At 46.7% G+C, this 21,074-nt stretch overlaps 12 non-coding genes across 12 annotated transcripts; all 12 read left to right on the forward strand.

Annotated features, from left to right (window-relative positions):
* The first annotated feature begins 205 nt into the window (after positions 1-205).
* Positions 206-277, forward strand: trnag-ucc (transfer RNA glycine (anticodon UCC)). The gene has a single exon. It is a non-coding gene; the product is annotated as a tRNA-Gly (tRNA).
* A 5,255-nt stretch (positions 278-5,532) lies between these two features.
* Positions 5,533-5,605, forward strand: trnak-cuu (transfer RNA lysine (anticodon CUU)). The gene has a single exon. It is a non-coding gene; the product is annotated as a tRNA-Lys (tRNA).
* A 1,272-nt stretch (positions 5,606-6,877) lies between these two features.
* Positions 6,878-6,949, forward strand: trnag-ucc (transfer RNA glycine (anticodon UCC)). The gene has a single exon. It is a non-coding gene; the product is annotated as a tRNA-Gly (tRNA).
* A 1,515-nt stretch (positions 6,950-8,464) lies between these two features.
* On the forward strand, positions 8,465-8,538 carry trnan-guu (transfer RNA asparagine (anticodon GUU)). The gene has a single exon. It is a non-coding gene; the product is annotated as a tRNA-Asn (tRNA).
* A 929-nt stretch (positions 8,539-9,467) lies between these two features.
* trnak-cuu (transfer RNA lysine (anticodon CUU)) lies at positions 9,468-9,540 on the forward strand. The gene has a single exon. It is a non-coding gene; the product is annotated as a tRNA-Lys (tRNA).
* Positions 9,541-10,812: 1,272 nt separating this feature from the next.
* Positions 10,813-10,884, forward strand: trnag-ucc (transfer RNA glycine (anticodon UCC)). Its single transcript has one exon. It is a non-coding gene; the product is annotated as a tRNA-Gly (tRNA).
* Positions 10,885-12,399: 1,515 nt separating this feature from the next.
* trnan-guu (transfer RNA asparagine (anticodon GUU)) lies at positions 12,400-12,473 on the forward strand. Its single transcript has one exon. It is a non-coding gene; the product is annotated as a tRNA-Asn (tRNA).
* Positions 12,474-13,402: 929 nt separating this feature from the next.
* On the forward strand, positions 13,403-13,475 carry trnak-cuu (transfer RNA lysine (anticodon CUU)). Its single transcript has one exon. It is a non-coding gene; the product is annotated as a tRNA-Lys (tRNA).
* A 1,272-nt stretch (positions 13,476-14,747) lies between these two features.
* Positions 14,748-14,819, forward strand: trnag-ucc (transfer RNA glycine (anticodon UCC)). Its single transcript has one exon. It is a non-coding gene; the product is annotated as a tRNA-Gly (tRNA).
* A 1,515-nt stretch (positions 14,820-16,334) lies between these two features.
* trnan-guu (transfer RNA asparagine (anticodon GUU)) lies at positions 16,335-16,408 on the forward strand. Its single transcript has one exon. It is a non-coding gene; the product is annotated as a tRNA-Asn (tRNA).
* Positions 16,409-17,337: 929 nt separating this feature from the next.
* Positions 17,338-17,410, forward strand: trnak-cuu (transfer RNA lysine (anticodon CUU)). Its single transcript has one exon. It is a non-coding gene; the product is annotated as a tRNA-Lys (tRNA).
* A 1,272-nt stretch (positions 17,411-18,682) lies between these two features.
* Positions 18,683-18,754, forward strand: trnag-ucc (transfer RNA glycine (anticodon UCC)). The gene has a single exon. It is a non-coding gene; the product is annotated as a tRNA-Gly (tRNA).
* The last annotated feature ends 2,320 nt before the right edge of the window (positions 18,755-21,074 follow it).

The raw sequence follows: 21,074 nt of genomic DNA on the forward strand, positions 1-21,074 counted from the left end.
TCACGAAGGTCAGGGGAGACAATCAGACACAGGTGAAGCACGTTAGGGCAGGGCAGGTAATCAGCGGGAGACGCGCACACAAAGGTGGCAGAACAGAGAGGAAGCAGTTGGTCTGCTAGTTGTAGAGCACGTTCCTAATCATGTACAGCATAGAACAGACAGTGAAGGGATGGCTTGTAGTCTCAAATGACCACGTGAACGCAAAGCGATGGTGGTATAGTGGTGAGCATAGCTGCCTTCCAAGCAGTTGACCCGGGTTCGATTCCCGGCCATCGCAGAGTTTGTCTTTCTTAGCATCGGAGCTACGTGTGGTTTTTCTTATCACCATTTCTTCACAGGAATTTAAATCAGGACAACCAACAACAGCTGTGCAGTTGACAAGAGCACAGTTTGGCCAAAGTATCTTCTCGTGACTTGACCTAAAGGTTATTTGATCTGTGCTTTCAAGAACCTCCTGCAAATGGGCTAAATGATGGATGCTGCGTTTTATGTTGTGGAGGACCTCAGTGGGTGGGTCTGTGTGGAACTCATAAAACAATGGCTCTAATTACCTCATACTTACTAGTATCGGTCTGACTGGCTGTGTGTGGTGTGTCCAACGACTGGCTAACGACTATGAGACCCCGTTTACACATAGCCGGGTATTTTGAAAAAGGAATATTTCCTTCCCTCCGTTTTCCAAAACAACATCGTGCACACATCATCGTTTTCAAAAAAGTTTCCGTTTACATTACCACGCATAAATACGCCCCCAAGAGTGATCACGACTACGCGAGCCTGTGAATGGCAGTGTAGGAAGAAGGAGAAAGCCGTGCAAGCCAATCTGAAGCCTCATCGCAGTCTGGCTCTTTGAGTCAGAAGCTGTTCCAAAGTTGCTGAGCCTGGAGACCCAACATGTCTCTGCTCCTCTACACAGTAAGAGGAGCTGTATTTTGCAAATGCAAACATGTAAAAAGTGCTGACACCAACAGGAATGCAAACGCTACCCGGAATGCTTCCATTACTAGACTACAGCCTACTCTGGCAGCCGTACTACACAAAAAAAGGTCGCACCAACTGACGCGCAGACTGCCGTTTTTGTCAGTTCACATTGAAACGCGAATACGCCGTTTTCCAAAATCTCCAATTTTTGCCGGAGTTTTTTGGAAAGATTTGTTTTCAGAGGCAAAAACTCCAGTTATGTGCAAATGAAAGGCAGGAACGAAGGGAAAAGTCTCCGTTTTTTTAAAAACACTGTGTATGTGTAAACGGGGTCTGAGATTACAGGAGGGGGACTGGTGGACAGCCTATTGTTCTTGCTGTGAACATGTGACTTGGAGTGAAACTTCCTGGGAATGGATGGAAGCTGCATTGTATGTTGTAGAAAGATGATGTCTGAGTCCACCACCTCTGTTAAGGGAAGGTTTTTCCAGCTTGAAGTGATGTAGTGTGTCTCCCACCCGTGGTGTCAGGATTTCAGCCACATTGTATGTGAGTAAGCGTGGCGATGATATACTTGACCTGCACTTCCAGGATCCTCCTGCAGCTTCTGGCAGTTTGTCAAAAAGTGATTGTGCTTCTTAGAAGAGGACGGCATAAAAGTTGACAGAAACCTAAAGATGTGCTCGTTAGCAGAGGATGGTTTCGATCCATCGACCTCTGGGTTATGGGCCCAGCACGCTTCCGCTGCGCCACTCTGCTGTATCCATCAGGGCGCTTGGTCGCACCATGGTTTTCGGTGCATGCGGGAAGTACAGGTACAGGCTCATGCTGGAAGTACAGGTCAAGTGTATCATCATCAGGCGGACACGAGGTCTCTGTGGCGCTACCTGGCTCACGACAGTCTGTCCAATTCCAATCTCCTCGGCCTATCGCGTACGCCGCCGTCCAATGTAAGATTGGATTTCATCCAATCGCGCGGCGCGACGACGCTCGACAGCGCCAATGGCGGCGCGCATTTCCATTCTACATTGGATGACGTAGCGAGTCCATAGCAACCGTTTCCAGTCAGTCGGTCGTCTACGACGAAGGATTCGACGCGTCTAAAAAGTAAGTAAATACTGCAAACGTGCGGTTTACAATAGCGTCTTGTATCGTTATAACGTGATAAGACGCTGTCACGTTGTAAAACAGCGGCTCATCCCGTTATAGCATGACAGGACGCGATGAGCCGCTAGCTTGTTATAACGTGATAAGATCACGTTATAGTGACATAAAGAAAACATAATTCAGTTCAGCAGCGCTTCCGTACATTATTTGAAAACCAGGAGCACGTGTTCTTTATATTACACGATCGCTGTGGACGCGTATGTATTCGCATATTAACTGTTTATTTAGTGCAGCGGCGTCACAGCGCGTTGTTCATTATTGCATGCTCAGCGTTTTTTATTGTTGTCAGTATCTTTAGATGAGCAATAAGCCTAAGAGCCACACGGCTATGGGAGAAGATGAGTGGATGAGCAGGCTGCCAGCTCAGGTGTTTGCCCTGCTGGAGGCTGCAGGCCAGCTCCTAGGCAGCAGAGGTGGCATGACCTCTATGAGAAGGTAAAGTGTTAGCCTGTTACTTACTATGGACATTATTATATAGCATCATGCAGTTTAATGAGTGACAGTTGCTTCAATACACACAGATAACATCAAATGCTGTGTCTGTTACATCATGTAATGTTGCTTTACCAGCCTGCCACTCAGTGTCCTGCTCCTCTCTCTCCAGTTCACTAAATCTCCCTTTGGTGGGGTGCACTCTGCTGCATTAAAGCCCAGCTTGGTGGCTAGGAGGACCACCAGTCCTCATCCTCTGTGAGGAGGAGGCTACCACCACCTCCATGCCACAGCCTGGTGTATCCTCAGCATCTGGGTATGTCAAAGCACATTTATTTGTAGTAACATTAGTTGCTATTAAGAAATATTATTGTGTGATTTGTGCTTTCTGGGTTCTTATATTTCTCATCTCTGTTTTCCCCCAGGCTGTGGTTGATGCTGGTGTGCCAGGCATAGACAGAGTTGACAGCTTGGCAGAGTATCTGGTGGAGCTGAGGAAGCAGTCCTCTCTAGCCCTCACCAGTCAGCAGGTCAGATGTTTGTGTGTGCTTCTGCGCCTGTCATACATGTCCACGCTTATATTTTCTTTTCTCATGTGCCTGTGTTGTCATTCTGCTCTCCCTCAGGTCAGCACCATTGTTGCGTCGTGGCAGAACCTTCTGGACTACGGCAAGCAAAGGGTGGTGTTTGCTGCCAGGCACCAGAGCAGGCTGAATACAGGCAGGTTTAGGTCACCAAAGAAGAGGCAGGACTTTACACCCGGGGTGGAGAGTTTGAAGCGACAAGCGCTCACCACCACTGCACCACTGGCTCAGTGGCCAGATTGCTGTCGTCTAGTGGAAATGATCTTCATTAGGCTCTGTGCTATCCACCGTAGTCCCAAGAAAAGGGGGACAAGCACATTTTCCAGATGGGACCACATCTTGGAGGATTACCGTAAAATAAGGCAGCTTATTCTGTGTAATGGGGCTGTCATGCAGCAGACTAGTATGCAGCTGGTGGACGTTAACCACACTACTCTGGTGCAGTGGCACAACAAGAGGGTGAAGAGGCAGGACAGTATGGTACTGATGCAGGTGCTGGACCTCCCCAGTCGTGGCAGCTGACCCTCTGCCCCATGCAAATGTGCCCCCAGCATCTGCCCCAGCCTGTCCTTCTCCTGCCCCTGTGACTCCTGCTGCTCCTGCACGTACACTGCAGCGTAAAGTACTGCACAACACGTGTAAGAAGTGTGGACAGTACAGAACAGCAGACTGTCCCAAAAGAGCAGTGGCTGGACAACATAAAACAAAAAAAATAATATGAGAGAGGCATAGATGACCCCTCGGACAAATACCCTCAGCACTGTGCCAGACCTATTTTTATAAATAATTGTTTTTGTTATAATTTATTACTCTGTAAAATGCTTGTGACAACTATAAATAAAGTTTGGTAAAGTGAGTAATGTATTGTTTTCTGTGTGTTTTTGTGTTGAGATTAGAGTCTGTTAAGTGCTGTGTACATGAGAAGTCTTTGCTTAATGCTGTTGTGTGGGCGTGTAGAGGGCGATGATGGATCTCACCACACACCACAAATGCAGACATAAAAATATCAATGTATCAGTAACGTAAGGTTAATAATCGGCAAAATCGGTGTTAAAGTGTGTTGTTGTGTTGTCACACAACAGCATTAAGCAAAGACTTCTCATGTACACAGCACTTCCAGTTACACATTTTTTTAAATCAGTCCAAATCTAATGCATTAATATTTGGCGTTTGTGGGACTCGAACCGGGAACCTTGGGGTCGAAGCATAAATTAATATAAAAATGAAAAACAGGTTTAAAATCATTTATGTCCAAATAAAAATCATCTCTTCCCTTCTCTCACGTTTTTTCTCATTTTTCTCCTCTTCTTCCTTCTTTTTCCTCATTTTTTCCTCATTTTTTCCTTCTTTTTCCTTCTTTTTCCCTCTTCCCCCTTCTTCCCCCCTTCTTTCCTTTCTTCCCCCCCCATGACAGACTATTGTTCCCCAGCTTTGGCGCAATCGGCCAGCGCGTTCGGCTGTTAACCGAAAGGTAGGTCGTTCGAGCCCACCCAGGGACGCTCAAAGATGCGCGGACCTTTTTTAATGATGACACATTCATAAAGCATGAGGCCACACCCGCTGGTGACCTGTCCAGGGTGTACCCTGCCTCTCAGCGGTAGATAGCTGGGATAGGCTCCGGCCCCCATGGCCGGAGTGTAGAGGTTGTCACATTCACCTCACATGCAACATTAGAAACAGCTGTAACTGATCAGTGTGGTTGCTGCAAGGGCAGCACTGCAGGACAGAGCAGGTTCAGATAATGGATGGATGGATGGTTTCAACAACAAAGGAAAAAAATAATCTTTCACAAAAAGAACTTACAACAACAGAAGAGCTACATAGTTAGATGGTATAAATAAAAAAATGGGATGAATGCACTTTATAATAGCTACATCTTTTTAAGTCCTAATTAACCATGAATAAGTACTTAATCCATCATAAGAAAAGCATTTATTAAACATAACTCATACATTAAAATAATTAATTAATGATGTACTCCCGGTGGTTACTCATTGTTTGTTCATACTTGTGGCTTTCATCTCAAAATAATGACTTTGACTTTGAAATTCTGTTTTCATCTCGGAATACTGACTTTGACCTCAGAATTCCGAATTTCATCATATTCTGACTTTGATCACAGTATTCTATATTCCGTAGGTTACCCTGGCAACCTTGTGTCAATTTGGGTTACCATAGCAACCTTGTGTATCTATAGGTTACAATGGTAACCGTGTCACAGGAGAGTGGTAGCAGTGGCATATTATTTTGTAAACGGCAAGAAAAAAAACGGATTTCACCAAAAAATCCGATTTGGGCATTAAGACCTGCAGTCTGAACATATTTTCTAAAGCAATTAGGATGTGCGTTTCTGTAGTGTAGGGGTTATCACGGTCGCTCTCTGAATGGTCATGTGACCGTCACCTCCGAGGTTTCTGCACTTCGCCTTGCCCGGCTAGCTCAGTCGGTAGAGCATGAGACTCTTAATCTCAGGGTCGTGGGTTCGAGCCCCACGTTGGGCGCATGGCTTTTGTCGCAGTCATCTGCACATAAAAACACAGAGATAGAGATAACTGAGAGCTGAGAACAACTCCTCTTCCTCATTCTCAGCCTGTGTCTCGCTTAAGTCGTCACAGCCCAGTGTCCCTGTGACATCGCTTCCTGTTTAAAGATGTAACCTGTTAGTTAACTGATACCTGTCATCTTTCCTGCATCTAACCCTACCACAACCTTGCGCACCGCTACAACCTGTTCACCCGCACTTAAGCACCCCTCCCCAGGCTAAACCAAGCAAACCGCACTGGGAAAATCCTCGTGCCCCTGGTACTGTAAATGCAGCGTCACGCCCCTGGTGCTGCTGAGAAGGGGGCCAGGAGTTTATGCTTTGTTCGTGTTTGTTTGTTTGTATTTCTGGGGCCCCTGGTAGTCTGCCGGAGGACCAGAAGGGAGGGACAGCTGGCAGCTCACCGGGGAGGCCGCACTTTACCTGGGCACACACCTTGCACACACACAGACAAATCTTGTCAAGGCCGCAGTGCCTGTCTTTACCATTCCCTGTCCGTGCTTACCTGTAGGGTCTTAACCGAGACCTGTGTGCACGTGTGAATGTATGCATGGTTGTGTGCGTGCATGTGAGTCACAATATCCTATTTCCTTTTCTCAGTCAGGTTCCTTCATGACACGTATAAGATGATCTTGATGACATTATTTAATGTGATGTCAGAGTCGTGACCTCAAACAGTGTCCTTACTGTGGTGTGATGTCGTCATGATATGCATGCATACATCTGTGCAATGCACAGATCTGTATCGTGCATAGATCTGTGTCATGCGTGAATCACTGTCACAGTCAGAGTTAATATAAATAAGCAGAGAGCTGCTGCAGTGGGCAGAAATTCCCACAGGTGGTCAGGCCATGTTTCCAGTCCTGCAAGTCCGGGTCAAACAGGTGAAGACACACAGCACTGCCTGACCTAACTCTGTGCTGAACATACCTGTACACACGTATGTACACACACACACACACACACACACACACAGAGACAAGTCATGTTAAGGCCGCAGAGCCTGTCTTTACCATTCACTGGGGTCACGCAAGGTCAGGGGAGACAATCAGACACAGGTGAAGCACGTTAGGGCAGGGCAGGTAATCAGCGGGAGACGCGCACACAAAGGGGGCAGAACAGAGAGGAAGCAGTTGGTCTGCTAGTTGTAGAGCACGTTCCTAATCATGTACAGCATAGAACAGACAGTGAAGGGATGGCTTGTAGTCTCAAATGACCACGTGAACGCAAAGCGATGGTGGTATAGTGGTGAGCATAGCTGCCTTCCAAGCAGTTGACCCGGGTTCGATTCCCGGCCATCGCAGAGTTTGTCTTTCTTAGCATCGGAGCTACGTGTGGTTTTTCTTATCACCATTTCTTCACAGGAATTTAAATCAGGACAACCAACAACAGCTGTGCAGTTGACAAGAGCACAGTTTGGCCAAAGTATCTTCTCGTGACTTGACCTAAAGGTTATTTGATCTGTGCTTTCAAGAACCTCCTGCAAATGGGCTAAATGATGGATGCTGCGTTTTATGTTGTGGAGGACCTCAGTGGGTGGGTCTGTGTGGAACTCATAAAACAATGGCTCTAATTACCTCATACTTACTAGTATCGGTCTGACTGGCTGTGTGTGGTGTGTCCAACGACTGGCTAACGACTATGAGACCCCGTTTACACATAGCCGGGTATTTTGAAAAACGAATATTTCCTTCCCTCCGTTTTCCAAAACAACATCGTGCACACATCATCGTTTTCAAAAAAGTTTCCGTTTACATTACCACGCATAAATACGCCCCCAAGAGTGATCACGACTACGCGAGCCTGTGAATGGCAGTGTAGGAAGAAGGAGAAAGCCGTGCAAGCCAATCTGAAGCCTCATCGCAGTCTGGCTCTTTGAGTCAGAAGCTGTTCCAAAGTTGCTGAGCCTGGAGACCCAACATGTCTCTGCTCCTCTACACAGTAAGAGGAGCTGTATTTTGCAAATGCAAACATGTAAAAAGTGCTGACACCAACAGGAATGCAAACGCTACCCGGAATGCTTCCATTACTAGACTACAGCCTACTCTGGCAGCCGTACTACACAAAAAAAGGTCGCACCAACTGACGCGCAGACTGCCGTTTTTGTCAGTTCACATTGAAACGCGAATACGCCGTTTTCCAAAATCTCCAATTTTTGCCGGAGTTTTTTGGAAAGATTTGTTTTCAGAGGCAAAAACTCCAGTTATGTGCAAATGAAAGGCAGGAACGAAGGGAAAAGTCTCCGTTTTTTTAAAAACACTGTGTATGTGTAAACGGGGTCTGAGATTACAGGAGGGGGACTGGTGGACAGCCTATTGTTCTTGCTGTGAACATGTGACTTGGAGTGAAACTTCCTGGGAATGGATGGAAGCTGCATTGTATGTTGTAGAAAGATGATGTCTGAGTCCACCACCTCTGTTAAGGGAAGGTTTTTCCAGCTTGAAGTGATGTAGTGTGTCTCCCACCCGTGGTGTCAGGATTTCAGCCACATTGTATGTGAGTAAGCGTGGCGATGATATACTTGACCTGCACTTCCAGGATCCTCCTGCAGCTTCTGGCAGTTTGTCAAAAAGTGATTGTGCTTCTTAGAAGAGGACGGCATAAAAGTTGACAGAAACCTAAAGATGTGCTCGTTAGCAGAGGATGGTTTCGATCCATCGACCTCTGGGTTATGGGCCCAGCACGCTTCCGCTGCGCCACTCTGCTGTATCCATCAGGGCGCTCGGTCGCACCATGGTTTTCGGTGCATGCGGGAAGTTCAGGTACAGGCTCATGCTGGAAGTACAGGTCAAGTGTATCATCATCAGGCGGACACGAGGTCTCTGTGGCGCAATCGGCCAGCGCGTTCGGCTGTTAACCGAAAGGTAGGTCGTTCGAGCCCACCCAGGGACGCTCAAAGATGCGCGGACCTTTTTTAATGACGACACATTCATAAAGCATGAGGCCACACCCGCTGGTGACCTGTCCAGGGTGTACCCTGCCTCTCAGCGGTAGATAGCTGGGATAGGCTCCGGCCCCCATGGCCGGAGTGTAGAGGTTGTCACATTCACCTCACATGCAACATTAGAAACAGCTGTAACTGATCAGTGTGGTTGCTGCAAGGGCAGCACTGCAGGACAGAGCAGGTTCAGATAATGGATGGATGGATGGTTTCAACAACAAAGGAAAAAAATAATCTTTCACAAAAAGAACTTACAACAACAGAAGAGCTACATAGTTAGATGGTATAAATAAAAAAATGGGATGAATGCACTTTATAATAGCTACATCTTTTTAAGTCCTAATTAACCATGAATAAGTACTTAATCCATCATAAGAAAAGCATTTATTAAACATAACTCATACATTAAAATAATTAATTAATGATGTACTCCCGGTGGTTACTCATTGTTTGTTCATACTTGTGGCTTTCATCTCAAAATAATGACTTTGACTTTGAAATTCTGTTTTCATCTCGGAATACTGACTTTGACCTCAGAATTCCGAATTTCATCATATTCTGACTTTGATCACAGTATTCTATATTCCGTAGGTTACCCTGGCAACCTTGTGTCAATTTGGGTTACCATAGCAACCTTGTGTATCTATAGGTTACAATGGTAACCGTGTCACAGGAGAGTGGTAGCAGTGGCATATTATTTTGTAAACGGCAAGAAAAAAAACGGATTTCACCAAAAAATCCAATTTGGGCATTAAGACCTGCAGTCTGAACATATTTTCTAAAGCAATTAGGATGTGCGTTTCTGTAGTGTAGGGGTTATCACGGTCGCTCTCTGAATGGTCATGTGACCGTCACCTCCAAGGTTTCTGCACTTCGCCTTGCCCGGCTAGCTCAGTCGGTAGAGCATGAGACTCTTAATCTCAGGGTCGTGGGTTCGAGCCCCACGTTGGGCGCATGGCTTTTGTCGCAGTCATCTGCACATAAAAACACAGAGATAGAGATAACTGAGAGCTGAGAACAACTCCTCTTCCTCATTCTCAGCCTGTGTCTCGCTTAAGTCGTCACAGCCCAGTGTCCCTGTGACATCGCTTCCTGTTTAAAGATGTAACCTGTTAGTTAACTGATACCTGTCATCTTTCCTGCATCTAACCCTACCACAACCTTGCGCACCGCTACAACCTGTTCACCCGCACTTAAGCACCCCTCCCCGGGCTAAACCAAGCAAACCGCACTGGGAAAATCCTCGTGCCCCTGGTACTGTAAATGCAGCGTCACGCCCCTGGTGCTGCTGAGAAGGGGGCCAGGAGTTTATGCTTTGTTCGTGTTTGTTTGTTTGTATTTCTGGGGCCCCTGGTAGTCTGCCGGAGGACCAGAAGGGAGGGACAGCTGGCAGCTCACCGGGGAGGCCGCACTTTACCTGGGCACACACCTTGCACACACACAGACAAATCTTGTCAAGGCCGCAGTGCCTGTCTTTACCATTCCCTGTCCGTGCTTACCTGTAGGGTCTTAACCGAGACCTGTGTGCACGTGTGAATGTATGCATGGTTGTGTGCGTGCATGTGAGTCACAATATCCTATTTCCTTTTCTCAGTCAGGTTCCTTCATGACACGTATAAGATGATCTTGATGACATTATTTAATGTGATGTCAGAGTCGTGACCTCAAACAGTGTCCTTACTGTGGTGTGATGTCGTCATGATATGCATGCATACATCTGTGCAATGCACAGATCTGTATCGTGCATAGATCTGTGTCATGCGTGAATCACTGTCACAGTCAGAGTTAATATAAATAAGCAGAGAGCTGCTGCAGTGGGCAGAAATTCCCACAGGTGGTCAGGCCATGTTTCCAGTCCTGCAAGTCCGGGTCAAACAGGTGAAGACACACAGCACTGCCTGACCTAACTCTGTGCTGAACATACCTGTACACACGTATGTACACACACACACGCACAAACACACACACAGAGACAAGTCATGTTAAGGCCGCAGAGCCTGTCTTTACCATTCACTGGGGTCACGCAAGGTCAGGGGAGACAATCAGACACAGGTGAAGCACGTTAGGGCAGGGCAGGTAATCAGCGGGAGACGCGCACACAAAGGTGGCAGAACAGAGAGGAAGCAGTTGGTCTGCTAGTTGTAGAGCACGTTCCTAATCATGTACAGCATAGAACAGACAGTGAAGGGATGGCTTGTAGTCTCAAATGACCACGTGAACGCAAAGCGATGGTGGTATAGTGGTGAGCATAGCTGCCTTCCAAGCAGTTGACCCGGGTTCGATTCCCGGCCATCGCAGAGTTTGTCTTTCTTAGCATCGGAGCTACGTGTGGTTTTTCTTATCACCATTTCTTCACAGGAATTTAAATCAGGACAACCAACAACAGCTGTGCAGTTGACAAGAGCACAGTTTGGCCAAAGTATCTTCTCGTGACTTGACCTAAAGGTTATTTGATCTGTGCTTTCAAGAACCTCCTGCAAATGGGCTAAATGATGGATGCTGCGTTTTATGTTGTGGAGGACCTCAGTGGGTGGGTCTGTGTGGAACTCATAAAACAATGGCTCTAATTACCTCATACTTACTAGTATCGGTCTGACTGGCTGTGTGTGGTGTGTCCAACGACTGGCTAACGACTATGAGACCCCGTTTACACATAGCCGGGTATTTTGAAAAACGAATATTTCCTTCCCTCCGTTTTCCAAAACAACATCGTGCACACATCATCGTTTTCAAAAAAGTTTCCGTTTACATTACCACGCATAAATACGCCCCCAAGAGTGATCACGACTACGCGAGCCTGTGAATGGCAGTGTAGGAAGAAGGAGAAAGCCGTGCAAGCCAATCTGAAGCCTCATCGCAGTCTGGCTCTTTGAGTCAGAAGCTGTTCCAAAGTTGCTGAGCCTGGAGACCCAACATGTCTCTGCTCCTCTACACAGTAAGAGGAGCTGTATTTTGCAAATGCAAACATGTAAAAAGTGCTGACACCAACAGGAATGCAAACGCTACCCGGAATGCTTCCATTACTAGACTACAGCCTACTCTGGCAGCCGTACTACACAAAAAAAGGTCGCACCAACTGACGCGCAGACTGCCGTTTTTGTCAGTTCACATTGAAACGCGAATACGCCGTTTTCCAAAATCTCCAATTTTTGCCGGAGTTTTTTGGAAAGATTTGTTTTCAGAGGCAAAAACTCCAGTTATGTGCAAATGAAAGGCAGGAACGAAGGGAAAAGTCTCCGTTTTTTTAAAAACACTGTGTATGTGTAAACGGGGTCTGAGATTACAGGAGGGGGACTGGTGGACAGCCTATTGTTCTTGCTGTGAACATGTGACTTGGAGTGAAACTTCCTGGGAATGGATGGAAGCTGCATTGTATGTTGTAGAAAGATGATGTCTGAGTCCACCACCTCTGTTAAGGGAAGGTTTTTCCAGCTTGAAGTGATGTAGTGTGTCTCCCACCCGTGGTGTCAGGATTTCAGCCACATTGTATGTGAGTAAGCGTGGCGATGATATACTTGACCTGCACTTCCAGGATCCTCCTGCAGCTTCTGGCAGTTTGTCAAAAAGTGATTGTGCTTCTTAGAAGAGGACGGCATAAAAGTTGACAGAAACCTAAAGATGTGCTCGTTAGCAGAGGATGGTTTCGATCCATCGACCTCTGGGTTATGGGCCCAGCACGCTTCCGCTGCGCCACTCTGCTGTATCCATCAGGGCGCTCGGTCGCACCATGGTTTTCGGTGCATGCGGGAAGTACAGGTACAGGCTCATGCTGGAAGTACAGGTCAAGTGTATCATCATCAGGCGGACACGAGGTCTCTGTGGCGCAATCGGCCAGCGCGTTCGGCTGTTAACCGAAAGGTAGGTCGTTCGAGCCCACCCAGGGACGCTCAAAGATGCGCGGACCTTTTTTAATGATGACACATTCATAAAGCATGAGGCCACACCCGCTGGTGACCTGTCCAGGGTGTACCCTGCCTCTCAGCGGTAGATAGCTGGGATAGGCTCCGGCCCCCATGGCCGGAGTGTAGAGGTTGTCACATTCACCTCACATGCAACATTAGAAACAGCTGTAACTGATCAGTGTGGTTGCTGCAAGGGCAGCACTGCAGGACAGAGCAGGTTCAGATAATGGATGGATGGATGGTTTCAACAACAAAGGAAAAAAATAATCTTTCACAAAAAGAACTTACAACAACAGAAGAGCTACATAGTTAGATGGTATAAATAAAAAAATGGGATGAATGCACTTTATAATAGCTACATCTTTTTAAGTCCTAATTAACCATGAATAAGTACTTAATCCATCATAAGAAAAGCATTTATTAAACATAACTCATACATTAAAATAATTAATTAATGATGTACTCCCGGTGGTTACTCATTGTTTGTTCATACTTGTGGCTTTCATCTCAAAATAATGACTTTGACTTTGAAATTCTGTTTTCATCTCGGAATACTGACTTTGACCTCAGAATTCCGAATTTCATCATATTCTGACTTTGATCACAGTATTCTATATTCCGTAGGTTACCCTGGCAACCTTGTGTCAATTTGGGTTACCATAGCAACCTTGTGTATCTATAGGTTACAATGGTAACCGTGTCACAGGAGAGTGGTAGCAGTGGCATATTATTTTGTAAACGGCAAGAAAAAAAACGGATTTCACCAAAAAATCCAATTTGGGCATTAAGACCTGCAGTCTGAACATATTTTCTAAAGCAATTAGGATGTGCGTTTCTGTAGTGTAGGGGTTATCACGGTCGCTCTCTGAATGGTCATGTGACCGTCACCTCCAAGGTTTCTGCACTTCGCCTTGCCCGGCTAGCTCAGTCGGTAGAGCATGAGACTCTTAATCTCAGGGTCGTGGGTTCGAGCCCCACGTTGGGCGCATGGCTTTTGTCGCAGTCATCTGCACATAAAAACACAGAGATAGAGATAACTGAGAGCTGAGAACAACTCCTCTTCCTCATTCTCAGCCTGTGTCTCGCTTAAGTCGTCACAGCCCAGTGTCCCTGTGACATCGCTTCCTGTTTAAAGATGTAACCTGTTAGTTAACTGATACCTGTCATCTTTCCTGCATCTAACCCTACCACAACCTTGCGCACCGCTACAACCTGTTCACCCGCACTTAAGCACCCCTCCCCGGGCTAAACCAAGCAAACCGCACTGGGAAAATCCTCGTGCCCCTGGTACTGTAAATGCAGCGTCACGCCCCTGGTGCTGCTGAGAAGGGGGCCAGGAGTTTATGCTTTGTTCGTGTTTGTTTGTTTGTATTTCTGGGGCCCCTGGTAGTCTGCCGGAGGACCAGAAGGGAGGGACAGCTGGCAGCTCACCGGGGAGGCCGCACTTTACCTGGGCACACACCTTGCACACACACAGACAAATCTTGTCAAGGCCGCAGTGCCTGTCTTTACCATTCCCTGTCCGTGCTTACCTGTAGGGTCTTAACCGAGACCTGTGTGCACGTGTGAATGTATGCATGGTTGTGTGCGTGCATGTGAGTCACAATATCCTATTTCCTTTTCTCAGTCAGGTTCCTTCATGACATGTATAAGATGATCTTGATGACATTATTTAATGTGATGTCAGAGTCGTGACCTCAAACAGTGTCCTTACTGTGGTGTGATGTCGTCATGATATGCATGCATACATCTGTGCAATGCACAGATCTGTATCGTGCATAGATCTGTGTCATGCGTGAATCACTGTCACAGTCAGAGTTAATATAAATACGCAGAGAGCTGCTGCAGTGGGCAGAAATTCCCACAGGTGGTCAGGCCATGTTTCCAGTCCTGCAAGTCCGGGTCAAACAGGTGAAGACACACAGCACTGCCTGACCTAACTCTGTGCTGAACATACCTGTACACACGTATGTACACACACACACGCACAAACACACACACAGAGACAAGTCATGTTAAGGCCGCAGAGCCTGTCTTTACCATTCACTGGGGTCACGCAAGGTCAGGGGAGACAATCAGACACAGGTGAAGCACGTTAGGGCAGGGCAGGTAATCAGCGGGAGACGCGCACACAAAGGTGGCAGAACAGAGAGGAAGCAGTTGGTCTGCTAGTTGTAGAGCACGTTCCTAATCATGTACAGCATAGAACAGACAGTGAAGGGATGGCTTGTAGTCTCAAATGACCACGTGAACGCAAAGCGATGGTGGTATAGTGGTGAGCATAGCTGCCTTCCAAGCAGTTGACCCGGGTTCGATTCCCGGCCATCGCAGAGTTTGTCTTTCTTAGCATCGGAGCTACGTGTGGTTTTTCTTATCACCATTTCTTCACAGGAATTTAAATCAGGACAACCAACAACAGCTGTGCAGTTGACAAGAGCACAGTTTGGCCAAAGTATCTTCTCGTGACTTGACCTAAAGGTTATTTGATCTGTGCTTTCAAGAACCTCCTGCAAATGGGCTAAATGATGGATGCTGCGTTTTATGTTGTGGAGGACCTCAGTGGGTGGGTCTGTGTGGAACTCATAAAACAATGGCTCTAATTACCTCATACTTACTAGTATCGGTCTGACTGGCTGTGTGTGGTGTGTCCAACGACTGGCTAACGACTATGAGACCCCGTTTACACATAGCCGGGTATTTTGAAAAACGAATATTTCCTTCCCTCCGTTTTCCAAAACAACATCGTGCACACATCATCGTTTTCAAAAAAGTTTCCGTTTACATTACCACGCATAAATACGCCCCCAAGAGTGATCACGACTACGCGAGCCTGTGAATGGCAGTGTAGGAAGAAGGAGAAAGCCGTGCAAGCCAATCTGAAGCCTCATCGCAGTCTGGCTCTTTGAGTCAGAAGCTGTTCCAAAGTTGCTGAGCCTGGAGACCCAACATGTCTCTGCTCCTCTACACAGTAAGAGGAGCTGTATTTTGCAAATGCAAACATGTAAAAAGTGCTGACACCAACAGGAATGCAAACGCTACCCGGAATGCTTCCATTACTAGACTACAGCCTACTCTGGCAGCCGTACTACACAAAAAAAGGTCGCACCAACTGACGCGCAGACTGCCGTTTTTGTCAGTTCACATTGAAACGCGAATACGCCGTTTTCCAAAATCTCCAATTTTTGCCGGAGTTTTTTGGAAAGATTTGTTTTCAGAGGCAAAAACTCCAGTTATGTGCAAATGAAAGGCAGGAACGAAGGGAAAAGTCTCCGTTTTTTTAAAAACACTGTGTATGTGTAAACGGGGTCTGAGATTACAGGAGGGGGACTGGTGGACAGCCTATTGTTCTTGCTGTGAACATGTGACTTGGAGTGAAACTTCCTGGGAATGGATGGAAGCTGCATTGTATGTTGTAGAAAGATGATGTCTGAGTCCACCACCTCTGTTAAGGGAAGGTTTTTCCAGCTTGAAGTGATGTAGTGTGTCTCCCACCCGTGGTGTCAGGATTTCAGCCACATTGTATGTGAGTAAGCGTGGCGATGATATACTTGACCTGCACTTCCAGGATCCTCCTGCAGCTTCTGGCAGTTTGTCAAAAAGTGATTGTGCTTCTTAGAAGAGGACGGCATAAAAGTTGACAGAAACCTAAAGATGTGCTCGTTAGCAGAGGATGGTTTCGATCCATCGACCTCTGGGTTATGGGCCCAGCACGCTTCCGCTGCGCCACTCTGCTGTATCCATCAGGGCGCTCGGTCGCACCATGGTTTTCGGTGCATGCGGGAAGTACAGGTACAGGCTCATGCTGGAAGTACAGGTCAAGTGTATCATCATCAGGCGGACACGAGGTCTCTGTGGCGCAATCGGCCAGCGCGTTCGGCTGTTAACCGAAAGGTAGGTCGTTCGAGCCCACCCAGGGACGCTCAAAGATGCGCGGACCTTTTTTAATGATGACACATTCATAAAGCATGAGGCCACACCCGCTGGTGACCTGTCCAGGGTGTACCCTGCCTCTCAGCGGTAGATAGCTGGGATAGGCTCCGGCCCCCATGGCCGGAGTGTAGAGGTTGTCACATTCACCTCACATGCAACATTAGAAACAGCTGTAACTGATCAGTGTGGTTGCTGCAAGGGCAGCACTGCAGGACAGAGCAGGTTCAGATAATGGATGGATGGATGGTTTCAACAACAAAGGAAAAAAATAATCTTTCACAAAAAGAACTTACAACAACAGAAGAGCTACATAGTTAGATGGTATAAATAAAAAAATGGGATGAATGCACTTTATAATAGCTACATCTTTTTAAGTCCTAATTAACCATGAATAAGTACTTAATCCATCATAAGAAAAGCATTTATTAAACATAACTCATACATTAAAATAATTAATTAATGATGTACTCCCGGTGGTTACTCATTGTTTGTTCATACTTGTGGCTTTCATCTCAAAATAATGACTTTGACTTTGAAATTCTGTTTTCATCTCGGAATACTGACTTTGACCTCAGAATTCCGAATTTCATCATATTCTGACTTTGATCACAGTATTCTATATTCCGTAGGTTACCCTGGCAACCTTGTGTCAATTTGGGTTACCATAGCAACCTTGTGTATCTATAGGTTACAATGGTAACCGTGTCACAGGAGAGTGGTAGCAGTGGCATATTATTTTGTAAACGGCAAGAAAAAAAACGGATTTCACCAAAAAATCCGATTTGGGCATTAAGACCTGCAGTCTGAACATATTTTCTAAAGCAATTAGGATGTGCGTTTCTGTAGTGTAGGGGTTATCATGGTCGCTCTCTGAATGGTCATGTGACCGTCACCTCCAAGGTTTCTGCACTTCGCCTTGCCCGGCTAGCTCAGTCGGTAGAGCATGAGACTCTTAATCTCAGGGTCGTGGGTTCGAGCCCCACGTTGGGCGCATGGCTTTTGTCGCAGTCATCTGCACATAAAAACACAGAGATAGAGATAACTGAGAGCTGAGAACAACTCCTCTTCCTCATTCTCAGCCTGTGTCTCGCTTAAGTCGTCACAGCCCAGTGTCCCTGTGACATCGCTTCCTGTTTAAAGATGTAACCTGTTAGTTAACTGATACCTGTCATCTTTCCTGCATCTAACCCTACCACAACCTTGCGCACCGCTACAACCTGTTCACCCGCACTTAAGCACCCCTCCCCGGGCTAAACCAAGCAAACCGCACTGGGAAAATCCTCGTGCCCCTGGTACTGTAAATGCAGCGTCACGCCCCTGGTGCTGCTGAGAAGGGGGCCAGGAGTTTATGCTTTGTTCGTGTTTGTTTGTTTGTATTTCTGGGGCCCCTGGTAGTCTGCCGGAGGACCAGAAGGGAGGGACAGCTGGCAGCTCACCGGGGAGGCCGCACTTTACCTGGGCACACACCTTGCACACACACAGACAAATCTTGTCAAGGCCGCAGTGCCTGTCTTTACCATTCCCTGTCCGTGCTTACCTGTAGGGTCTTAACCGAGACCTGTGTGCACGTGTGAATGTATGCATGGTTGTGTGCGTGCATGTGAGTCACAATATCCTATTTCCTTTTCTCAGTCAGGTTCCTTCATGACACGTATAAGATGATCTTGATGACATTATTTAATGTGATGTCAGAGTCGTGACCTCAAACAGTGTCCTTACTGTGGTGTGATGTCGTCATGATATGCATGCATACATCTGTGCAATGCACAGATCTGTATCGTGCATAGATCTGTGTCATGCGTGAATCACTGTCACAGTCAGAGTTAATATAAATAAGCAGAGAGCTGCTGCAGTGGGCAGAAATTCCCACAGGTGGTCAGGCCATGTTTCCAGTCCTGCAAGTCCGGGTCAAACAGGTGAAGACACACAGCACTGCCTGACCTAACTCTGTGCTGAACATACCTGTACACACGTATGTACACACACACACGCACAAACACACACACAGAGACAAGTCATGTTAAGGCCGCAGAGCCTGTCTTTACCATTCACTGGGGTCACGCAAGGTCAGGGGAGACAATCAGACACAGGTGAAGCACGTTAGGGCAGGGCAGGTAATCAGCGGGAGACGCGCACACAAAGGTGGCAGAACAGAGAGGAAGCAGTTGGTCTGCTAGTTGTAGAGCACGTTCCTAATCATGTACAGCATAGAACAGACAGTGAAGGGATGGCTTGTAGTCTCAAATGACCACGTGAACGCAAAGCGATGGTGGTATAGTGGTGAGCATAGCTGCCTTCCAAGCAGTTGACCCGGGTTCGATTCCCGGCCATCGCAGAGTTTGTCTTTCTTAGCATCGGAGCTACGTGTGGTTTTTCTTATCACCATTTCTTCACAGGAATTTAAATCAGGACAACCAACAACAGCTGTGCAGTTGACAAGAGCACAGTTTGGCCAAAGTATCTTCTCGTGACTTGACCTAAAGGTTATTTGATCTGTGCTTTCAAGAACCTCCTGCAAATGGGCTAAATGATGGATGCTGCGTTTTATGTTGTGGAGGACCTCAGTGGGTGGGTCTGTGTGGAACTCATAAAACAATGGCTCTAATTACCTCATACTTACTAGTATCGGTCTGACTGGCTGTGTGTGGTGTGTCCAACGACTGGCTAACGACTATGAGACCCCGTTTACACATAGCCGGGTATTTTGAAAAACGAATATTTCCTTCCCTCCGTTTTCCAAAACAACATCGTGCACACATCATCGTTTTCAAAAAAGTTTCCGTTGACATTACCACGCATAAATACGCCCCCAAGAGTGATCACGACTACGCGAGCCTGTGAATGGCAGTGTAGGAAGAAGGAGAAAGCCGTGCAAGCCAATCTGAAGCCTCATCGCAGTCTGGCTCTTTGAGTCAGAAGCTGTTCCAAAGTTGCTGAGCCTGGAGACCCAACATGTCTCTGCTCCTCTACACAGTAAGAGGAGCTGTATTTTGCAAATGCAAACATGTAAAAAGTGCTGACACCAACAGGAATGCAAACGCTACCCGGAATGCTTCCATTACTAGACTACAGCCTACTCTGGCAGCCGTACTACACAAAAAAAGGTCGCACCAACTGACGCGCAGACTGCCGTTTTTGTCAGTTCACATTGAAACGCGAATACGCCGTTTTCCAAAATCTCCAATTTTTGCCGGAGTTTTTTGGAAAGATTTGTTTTCAGAGGCAAAAACTCCAGTTATGTGCAAATGAAAGGCAGGAACGAAGGGAAAAGTCTCCGTTTTTTTAAAAACACTGTGTATGTGTAAACGGGGTCTGAGATTACAGGAGGGGGACTGGTGGACAGCCTATTGTTCTTGCTGTGAACATGTGACTTGGAGTGAAACTTCCTGGGAATGGATGGAAGCTGCATTGTATGTTGTAGAAAGATGATGTCTGAGTCCACCACCTCTGTTAAGGGAAGGTTTTTCCAGCTTGAAGTGATGTAGTGTGTCTCCCACCCGTGGTGTCAGGATTTCAGCCACATTGTATGTGAGTAAGCGTGGCGATGATATACTTGACCTGCACTTCCAGGATCCTCCTGCAGCTTCTGGCAGTTTGTCAAAAAGTGATTGTGCTTCTTAGAAGAGGACGGCATAAAAGTTGACAGAAACCTAAGATGTGCTCGTTAGCAGAGGATGGTTTCGATCCATCGACCTCTGGGTTATGGGCCCAGCACGCTTCCGCTGCGCCACTCTGCTGTATCCATCAGGGCGCTCGGTCGCACCATGGTTTTCGGTGCATGCGGGAAGTACAGGTACAGGCTCATGCTGGAAGTACAGGTCAAGTGTATCATCATCAGGCGGACACGAGGTCTCTGTGGCGCTACCTGGCTCACGACAGTCTGTCCAATTCCAATCTCCTCGGCCTATCGCGTACGCCGCCGTCCAATGTAAGATTGGATTTCATCCAATCGCGCGGCGCGACGACGCTCGACAGCGCCAATGGCGGCGCGCATTTCCATTCTACATTGGATGACGTAGCGAGCCCATACCTCACGGTTCGGGTCAAAGCGGAGTCAAAGCCAGTCATTCATTCTCACGAAGGATTAAACACACCTAAAAAAGTAAGTAAAGAAAGATGCAAAATAGGTGTTTTACTACTATAGTGTCTTATCACGTTGTAACGTCACAGTGTCTTATCACGTTATGTTATAATGTAATAAGACACTATCTTGTTTTAACGCTATCACGTTATAACGAGATAAGACACTATCATCGTAAATACTGAAAATATGTATTACAGTTAGAAGGCATTTTCTGTTTATTCCAACATGCCCGTGTTGTGAAGCATATTACTTTTCGCTGTACAACACCAACTTCTGTCAGAATAGCTAACAATCGCTAATGCTCGCTGAATAGCGTACCGCTAGTCACGTTTTTCTGACGTTTTTGAATGAAAACCCAGGATCATGTGTTCTTTATATTACACGTACGTAGTGTAACATGTAGTGGCATATTAAGTGTTTATTTATTGCAGCAGTGTCACAGCGTGTTGTTCATTATTGCATGCTCAGTGTTTTTTTTTATTGTTGTCCATGACCTTGTTGTCTTTAGATGAGTACTAAGCCCAAGAGCCACAAGGCTATCGGAGACAATGAGTGGATGGCCAGGCTTAGG

Source organism: Parambassis ranga, unplaced genomic scaffold, assembly GCF_900634625.1.
Source record: "Parambassis ranga unplaced genomic scaffold, fParRan2.1 scaffold_107_arrow_ctg1, whole genome shotgun sequence".
NCBI lineage: Eukaryota > Metazoa > Chordata > Actinopteri > Ambassidae > Parambassis > Parambassis ranga.